Raw genomic sequence first — 8,508 nt, 5'->3', positions numbered from 1 at the left:
GTTCCCGATGTTGGGGAAGTTCAGAACAAGGGGTCACAGTTTAAGGATAAGGGGGAAGTCTTTTAGGACCGAGATGAGAACGTTTTTTTTCACACAGAGAGTGGTGAGTCTGTGGAATTCTCTGCCACAGAGGGTAGTTGAGGCCAGTTCATTGGCTATATTTAAGAGGGAGTTAGATGTGGCCCTTGTGGCTAAAGGGATCAGGGGGTATGGAGAGAAGGCAGGTACGGGATATTGAGTTGGATGATCAGCCATGATCATATTGAATGGCGGTGCAGGCTCGAAGGGCCGAATGGCCTACTCCTGCACCTATTTTCTATGTTTCTATAAGAAAACATTGACACTCAACATGATCAGGCTTTTAAGCTATGAGTTTGTGGCAGAGCTCCTATGGAAACGATGCGGGAAATTTTAACATGGGCATTTGGATTTGCACATGAGCAAGTCAGATGAAATTCTGTAAAAATGCAAGCCTGTCCAGCTGCAGCTTGCCAACTCTCTTGTTTAATTGCAACACTTTAAACTGCATGTGCAAAACCCCCTCAGGAGAGGCAGCTTGTTAATTGCTCAATTACAGCGTGGAGTTGGAGTTGGAGTTTAACTATGGTCCCACCGGCATTTGGGACTCACAGTGAAAGCTAACTGCAGTTTTAGGGTCTGATGACAGGGAAATGCAATGGTTGAAAACACAGCACCGTCACAAGGGTCTCGGCCCGAAACACCACCTATTCCCTTTCTCCAGAGATGCTGCCTGACCCGGTGAGTTACTCCAGCTTTTTGTGTCAGCTTTGTGTGTCTCTGCCTCAGAAGGCAGTGGAGGACAATTCTCTGAATGCATTCAAGAGAGAGCTAGATAGAGCTCTTAAGGATAGCGGAGTCAGGGGGTATGGGGAGAAGGCAGGAACGGGGTAATGATTGAGAATGATCAGCCATGATCACATTGAATGGCGGTGCTGGCTCGAAGGGCCGAATGGCCTCCTCCTGCACCTATTGTCTATACTCCAGTTGCTCCAGTATTTTGTGTCTATCTTTGGGTCATTTCAATAACGCTTCTGCAAAATGGCTTCTTCAATCTTAGCAGAAGGTTGATGAAAATCCTTTTTGCTCATTGTGTGTGCCAGAGTTTTATTGCCAGTTGGGTTAGGAAGGTCCCAGTGCTCAGTCTGGCGTTTTAACAAAACTCTTTTGGACTTTTGCTGGTGAACATCTGCTCTATCTCGCAGGATAAACTACTTAAACACTGCTTTGACAACGTCTCAGACAGAGATGCGATGTAAATAGATTCTGAAAGATGTAACTCAGCGGGACAGGCAACATCTCTGGACAGAAGGAAAGGGGGACGTTTCATGTCTAGACCCTTCTTCAGACTGAGGGTTAGGGGAGAGGGAGACACAGAGATAAGGAAGGGTAAGGTGTGAAAGCCAGACATCAAAAGAGAAGTGGCTAAGGAAGATGTAGAACAGATCATTGTTAGCTAGGCGAAGGTGACAACAAAGCAGACAGAGATAAAATGTATTCGGGGGACAGTCGGACTGGTTGGAGAACTGGGAAGGGGGAGGGATGGAGAGGGGGGGAAAGCAAGGGTTACTTGAAATTAGAGAAGTCAATATTGATACTGATGGGGTGTAAGCTGAACAAGCGAAATATGAGGTGTTGTTCCTTCAATTTGCGCTGGGCCTCCTTCTGACAATGGAGGAAGCCCAGGACAGAAAGGTCAGTGTGGGAATGGGAGGAGGAGTTAAAGTATTTAACAACCGGAAGATCAGGTAGGTTTAGGCGGACTGAGCGGAGGTGTTCAGCGATGGCTCAGATTGGAGATGGAGATAGCATTTTCTTTTGCTTTCCAAGGAGCCTAGTCCGTCTAAATTTTAATACATAAATATTGTGCTGCAGAGAGAAGGCAAAAGTCCCTCTTACATAAGTAACATGGTTCATTCTCTTGTGTATGCCTCCAATGCCCTCTTCAAATTTTCCCAGATTTGACTGGATGTTGTTGTTGGTGCAGTTTTCCAAACTGTTGAGTCTCCAATAAACAGTATCAGTATAGCTTGGAGTGACTCTGCAGGTCAGGCAGCATCTGCCGAAGGAATGAATAGGTAATGTTTCATGTCGGGACTCTTCTCCAGACTGAGATCTCGACATGAAACGTCATCTAATCATTCCCTCCATAGATGCCGCCTGACACTTTGTTTTGCCAAGATTCCAGCAACTACAGTTCCTTGTGTCTCTGAATAGTTGGGTCTTGGTCGACTGACTGAAATTAGCCACACCCACGCTCAGAGGGCTCAAAGGGCCAAATGGCCTCCTCCTGCACCTATTGTCTATTGTTTATTGTCGGTTTAAAACCAGCTTCTGTGCTTCCTTCCTACACACACTCTATATTCTCATCCCATTGTGGGGAAGGCTTATTTATAGTTCTTGCACTGAAAGCACACTTTATATTGTTGGTGTTACATTAGTCTGAAGAATAGTCTCAACCCAAAACGTCACCCATTCCTTCTCTCCAGAGATGCTGCCTGTCCCGCTGAGTTACTCCAGCATTCTGTGTCTATCGTTAGTGTTATCTAACTTACCAGGTGTGATGCTTCTTTAAGCATTGATCGCGCTGTTTTCTTGTTAACAGTACTGTCGAGATTGTGATCCTGTTGGACAATAGCGTTGGAAAATGTGGTTTGGATTTTTGTGATAAATAATGTAACAGTTTCATGTTCAGTCTGGAAAATTCAGCTTTGTACCAAAGACACATGTGGAGAATTAGTATAAGAAAATAACTGCAGATGCTGGTACAAATCGAAGGTATTTATTCACAAAATGCTGGAGTAGCTAAGACCCGAAACGTCACCCATTCCTTCTCTCCAGAGATGCTGCCTGACCTGCTGAGTTACTCCAGCATTTTGTGAAGAATTAGTGCACTGTCCTGCAAATAAATGCCTACCTCTTTGTTGATGTTGATGTTGATGTTGATGTTGATGACACACTGCCGTGTGTCAGTACATTCGTCAAAGCTTTATGGAAGTTCTGATCTGCTTGACGTCTCCTGACGTAGGTGCTGTCGTAGGTTGTCGCCAGGTTCTCGTCAGGTGACGTAGGTTGTCGCCGGTGCTGACTTCGTTGAATTCCATTGGCGACTACCTACGTCAACCGGCGACAGGTACCGGCGTCAAAACCGGAGGCCAAAATGAAGTGAATCGTCTTCAGTTGTCGCTGACACGGTCGTAGCTTGTCGTAGCCTGTCGCGGGTAGACGTAGGTTGACTTCGGTTGTCGTAGGTTGCCGCCTGTGTGGTCGTAGGTTGCCGCCTGTGTGGTCATAAGTGGACGTCCTAAGTCGCGACGATTGGGTCGCCGGTTGTCAGTAGCTTGCCGTAGCTTGACATCGACTAGGTGGTAGGTTGTTGTAGCTTGTCATAGGCATTGTCGTAGGGGGGGGGTCCTGTCGCTGTTTTTTCGGCGACCTGCTACGACTATGACAGTCGCCGGCAGTCGCCTAAAAAATCGCCTAAGTGGGACATGCCCCTAAGTCAGCTGGACAGGCAGCATCTCTGGAGAGAAGGCATGGGTGGTGCATTAGGTCGGTACTGTTCTTCAGACTAATTAGGGATAAGGGAAATGAAAGATATAGACGATGAGTGCGTTGCTATTTTGTCAGACTGGGAGTGGGAGGGGGAGTTGAAGTGCTCAGCCACCGGGAGATCAGGTTGGTTAAGGCGGTTTTGTCGGACTGGGAGTGGGAGCGATGATGGAGAGTGATAAAGAACAATGAATGAAATACATGCAAAAAAGTAACGATGATTAAAGGTAACAGCCCATTGTTAACTGTTGGGTGAAAATGAGAAGCTGGTGCGACTTGGGTGGGGGAGGGATAGAGCGAGAAGGCATGCCGGGGATGCTGGTTTACACCGAAGATAGACACAAAATGCTGGAGTACCTCAGCGGGACAGGCAGCATCTGTGAAGAGAAGGAATGGGTAACATTTCGGGTCGAGATTATTCTTCAGACTGAGAGTCAGGGGAGAGGGAGGCACAGAGATATGTAAGTTATGAAAACAAGTGAAAAAAGGGGCTGAAGTTCAAGGAAAATGTAGAATGGATCATTGTTAGCCGAGGGGAAGATGACAAGGAGGCAGACAATCAGTAAAATGTAATCAGGAGGACAGTAAAACTATTCGGAGAACATGGGTGCAGCTTGACAGTGTAGGAAAGAACCGCAGATGCTGGTTTAAACAGAAGATAGACACAAAATGCTGGAGAAAAGGAGTAGGTGATGTTTCGGGTCGGAACCCTTCTTCAGACTGGAAGATGGAGAAAGCTAGAACAAAACAGGGCCGGCAACAGATAACCTCTGGAAGGGTGGAGTCCATAATGGTCCATTGTTGGCTGGGGAAGAGTGCCAACGACATGGATACAATGATGCGAACTGGAACTAGTAGGACAACTAGGGTGGAGGAGAGGGGATGGGAGAGAGGAGATGGGGAAAGAAGTCCAGGAGTTATTTGAAATTAGAGACATTAACGTTCCTGCTACTTGGTTGTTGGCTCCCCTTCCTCAGGTCATCTGTTTTGTCCTGTTTTGTTCTGGCCTTCTCTATCTTTCAGCCTCCAAAGATGCTGCCTGACCCGCTGAGTTACTCCAGCGTTTTGTGTCTACGATCAGCAACAGAAGGAGGCTGGAGAAGACAGAGGGTTGTGGTGGAAGGGTGTCATTCTGGCTGCAGGTTTGTGACCAGTGGTGTTCTGCAAGAATCTGTGCTGGAACCTCTATTGTTTTGTGAGATACATAAATGACTAGGTCGAAAATATAAAAAAACAGGGGAATGCAGATGCTGGTGTAGAAAAAGAGACACAAAGTGCTGGAGTAACTCAACGGGTCAGGCAGCATCTCTGGGGAACATGGATAGGTGACGTTTAGAGTCGGGGCCCTTCGTTAGATTCTGAAGGAGGATCCTGACCTGAAACGTCACCTGTTCATGCTCTCCAGAGATGCTGCCTGACTCGCTGAGTTACTCCAGCACTTTCTTTGTGTCCTATTTCAGCCTGGAAATGGAGATGGGTCAGTAAGGCTAGAGACCACACAAAACTTGGTGGGGTTGTGGAAAGTGAAGAAGGGTTCAAAGTGTACAGACATGGGCGGAGAAAGGGCCGATGGAGTTTAATCCGAGCAAGTGCGAGGTGTTACACTTTGGGAAGTCAATTGTAAGTGGAAAATATTCAATTCATGCCGTGATCACATTGAATGGCGGCAGGGCCGTTTTTTACAGCATTATGGGCCCCCGGGCAAAGCAGTGTACTGGGGCCCCTACCGTTACTCTCCCCCACCCCCCTTTCCCTACCAGCCCCCCCCCCCCACCGTCGTGCCGGCGAAAAGCACTTACCGAAAAGCACTTAGCGATGGACTTAGGGTGCTACATTGTTGCGAAAAGCACTTACAGATCGCTGTGAGAAGCACTTAGTGACCGAAAATGTTGCGAAAAAAGCACTTATTGAACCTACATTTTTAAAGTAGTATTTATTTATTGCAAGTCACTTAACATGGGGCCCCTATGCTCGTGGGGCCCCGGGCAAGTGCCCATCAGGCCCATGCGTTAAGACGGCCCTGAATGGCGGTGCTGGCTCGAAGGGCAGGTATAGGGCACCTATTTTCTATGTTTCTGTGTTTCTATGCCAGGAACCATTTGAGCAATAATGTACAGAGGGAACCTGTGATCCAAATCCATCTTGAAAGCGGCCACACAGGCAGGTAGAGCGAAGAGAAATGGTGTGTTTGCCATCATTGGTCAGAGCATGGAGTGGCAGTAAACCACGTTTCAGTTTTAAGGAACATTGGTCAGACTGCATTTGGAATATTGTGTGCAGTTCCTATTGAGGGGGCTTTGGAGTTGGTGCAGAAAACATGAATGCTGCCTGGGTTAGAGGACATTAGTGACGAGGAGAGGTCGGACAAAGTTGGAATCGTTTTTTTCTGGAGGATCAGATGGGTGATAGAAGTTTATAAAATTATGGGAGACATTGATCGGGTAGATATAAGAAAATAACTGCAGATGCTGGTACGAATCGAAGGTATTTATTCACAAAATGCTGGAGTAGCTCAGCAGGTCAGGCAGCATCTCGGGAGAGAAGGAATGGGCGACGTTTCGGGTCGAGACCCTCCTGAGGAAGGGTCTCAACCCGAAACGTCGCCCATTCCTTCTCTCCGGAGATGCTGCCTGACCTGCTGAGTTACTCCAGCATTTTGTGAATAAATTGATTGGGTCTGAACATTTGTCCCAGGATGGAAATGTGAAATATTAGACGGCACAACTTTAAGGTTACGAGGGGAAAAGTGTAAAGGATTTGTGCGTGACACGATATCTAAACAGAAGCGCCTGGAAGCAGATATGAGAGGCTTTTAGAAAGGCACGTGGATATGTAAGGAATGGAGGGGTGTGGATCACATGCAGGCAGAGGGATCACTTTAATTTGGCATCATGTTCAGCACAGATATTGTGGGCCTGTTCCTGTGCTGTACAGTTCTATATTCTGTGAATGTATGGAGTGGACGAGTTCTGAATGTAAACAGCATCCTTCCCTGTGTTTGTACTTTTTGTATTTATTATTTTAATGAATAAAGTTTATTATTTTTAATTAATAAAGGCACCATGGGGGGGGGGGGGGGGGGGGGGAGGGATGATTGAGTTGCCCCAGCGGCTCCCTGTGGCTCTGACTTTTGCGTGGTCCAGACAGAATGTAGGGCAGAGGACAAGCTTCCTGGGCAGATCAGAGCACCAGGATCTCAGTGGCTCAGTCTAACGGATGTTGAAGGGATGTTGATGGAACCACACCTTCTGCCGAGTGCAGATAGACACAAAATGCTGGAGTAACTCAGCGGGATAGGCAGAATCTCTGGAGAGAAGGAATGGGTGACGTTTCGGGTCGACACCCTTCTTCAGACCTGACCCGACCCGACCCGAAACGTCACCCATTCCTTGCATCCGGAGATGCCGCCTGTGCTGCTGAGTTACTCCAGCATTTTGTGTCCATCTTTGGTGTCAACCAGCGTCTGCAGTTCCTTCCCACACATTTCCTTTGCCAAGTGCACTTATATTTCCAGTCAGATTGGCCACCTCCCACGGGAATTCTCCCAGAGACATCCCCAGGTACCCCACAGACAGTTGGCAGACAGATGGTTAAGCGGGGTGCACGTGAACGGACTGCTCGTTTGCCTGGCCCGCTAACTAAGTCAATACTGCACGTGACGGTGCTGGTGCGAATGAGCAGGCAATCGAGGTTGTGGCTCTCTGAGCCTTCTCACAAGTGCAGGGCAACATGGTAACTGAAGCACCCACGAACCAGCCAGAGATATTGGTCATAAAATGTCCGAAGAAGGGTCCCGATCAGAAATTTCAACTATCCATTTTCTCCAAAGAGTTTTCAAGAGAGAGTTAGATTTAGCTCTTCGTGCGAACGGAATCGAGGGATATGGGGAGAAAGCAGGAACAGGGTACTGATTTAGGATGATCAGCCATGATTGAATTGAGTGGCGGTGCTGGCTCGAAGGGTCGAATGGCCTACTCCTGCACCTGTTTTCTATGTTTTCTATGTTTCTATGCTGCTGGACCCGCTGAGTTTAAAAAAAAAAAAAATCAAGTTACTGTTTATTTTTTTAAACAATCGAGGGGTTCAGTTTTCATCAACATTGACTATCTGTAAACCTTTGGATGATGTGACAGGAACAGAGGTTCCCAATGTGTACTGTTTGTTAGGAGAGTCCTCATTCTCATTACGTTTTCTAGGCAAAAACGCACTCTATTGCGATATGGAACATTCCTTTAGCCCAAACAGCCTTGTTTATTCGAGTATCAATGCGGACATCAGCGGTCCCCATTTCCTTCACAGCAAATTTGGGATCTCCTTAATGGCGCGTGGAGCCGATGCCGTGGATGCGCTTGTGCACGTTTATGGTGTATTCCCTCGTTGATGGCAGAACGACCTTTCTATTTCTCTCCTCCTTTCTTTGGTGGGGCCATTCTGCAAAGGGAAATGTCCCACTGAGTTACTCCAGCACTTTGTGCCTCTCAGAGGTATTTGCAAATAGCAAGGGCTTCTACTCCATCAGCGTGCAGTCGTGCTGCAACCACTGTTTAGCATGAGCGGCGTGGTGGCGCAGCGGTAGAGTTGCTGCCTCACAGCGTCCGAGACCCAGGTTTGATCCTGACTACACGGAGTTATAGATTGGTGACTGGGAGTCTCCATCTCTCCACTTCCAAACCACAGAGGCCGCACTCAAACCCCATGCTAGTTCTTCAACACCCGAATGCCTCCACTGTCCCTCTCTCTCACGGTACGTACTCTCTGCTTTTGGAAGTGGAGAAGCTGAGGAGGTTATTGGTGACTCCAGATGGAGGGAGAACAATTTTTTAACGGGGACAATTGTTTGCAGACCGTGGCATTATGAAAGAACGGTATATTAGGGCGGCACGGTGGCGCAGCGGTAGAGTTGCTGCCTTACAGTGAATGCAGCGCCGGAGATTCAGG

General features: G+C 47.6%; 1 pseudogene; it reads right to left on the bottom strand.

Moving 5' to 3' along the window:
* Nucleotides 1–7,653: 7,653 nt before the first annotated feature.
* On the bottom strand, nucleotides 7,654–8,000 carry LOC144596325 (large ribosomal subunit protein eL31 pseudogene; annotated as a pseudogene).
* Between the last annotated feature and the right edge of the window lie 508 nt (nucleotides 8,001–8,508).

The sequence above is a fragment of the Rhinoraja longicauda genome, chromosome 8 (genome assembly GCF_053455715.1).
Source record: "Rhinoraja longicauda isolate Sanriku21f chromosome 8, sRhiLon1.1, whole genome shotgun sequence".
Taxonomy (NCBI): Eukaryota; Metazoa; Chordata; class Chondrichthyes; order Rajiformes; family Arhynchobatidae; genus Rhinoraja; species Rhinoraja longicauda.
This window is presented reverse-complemented; position numbering and strand designations above follow the sequence as displayed.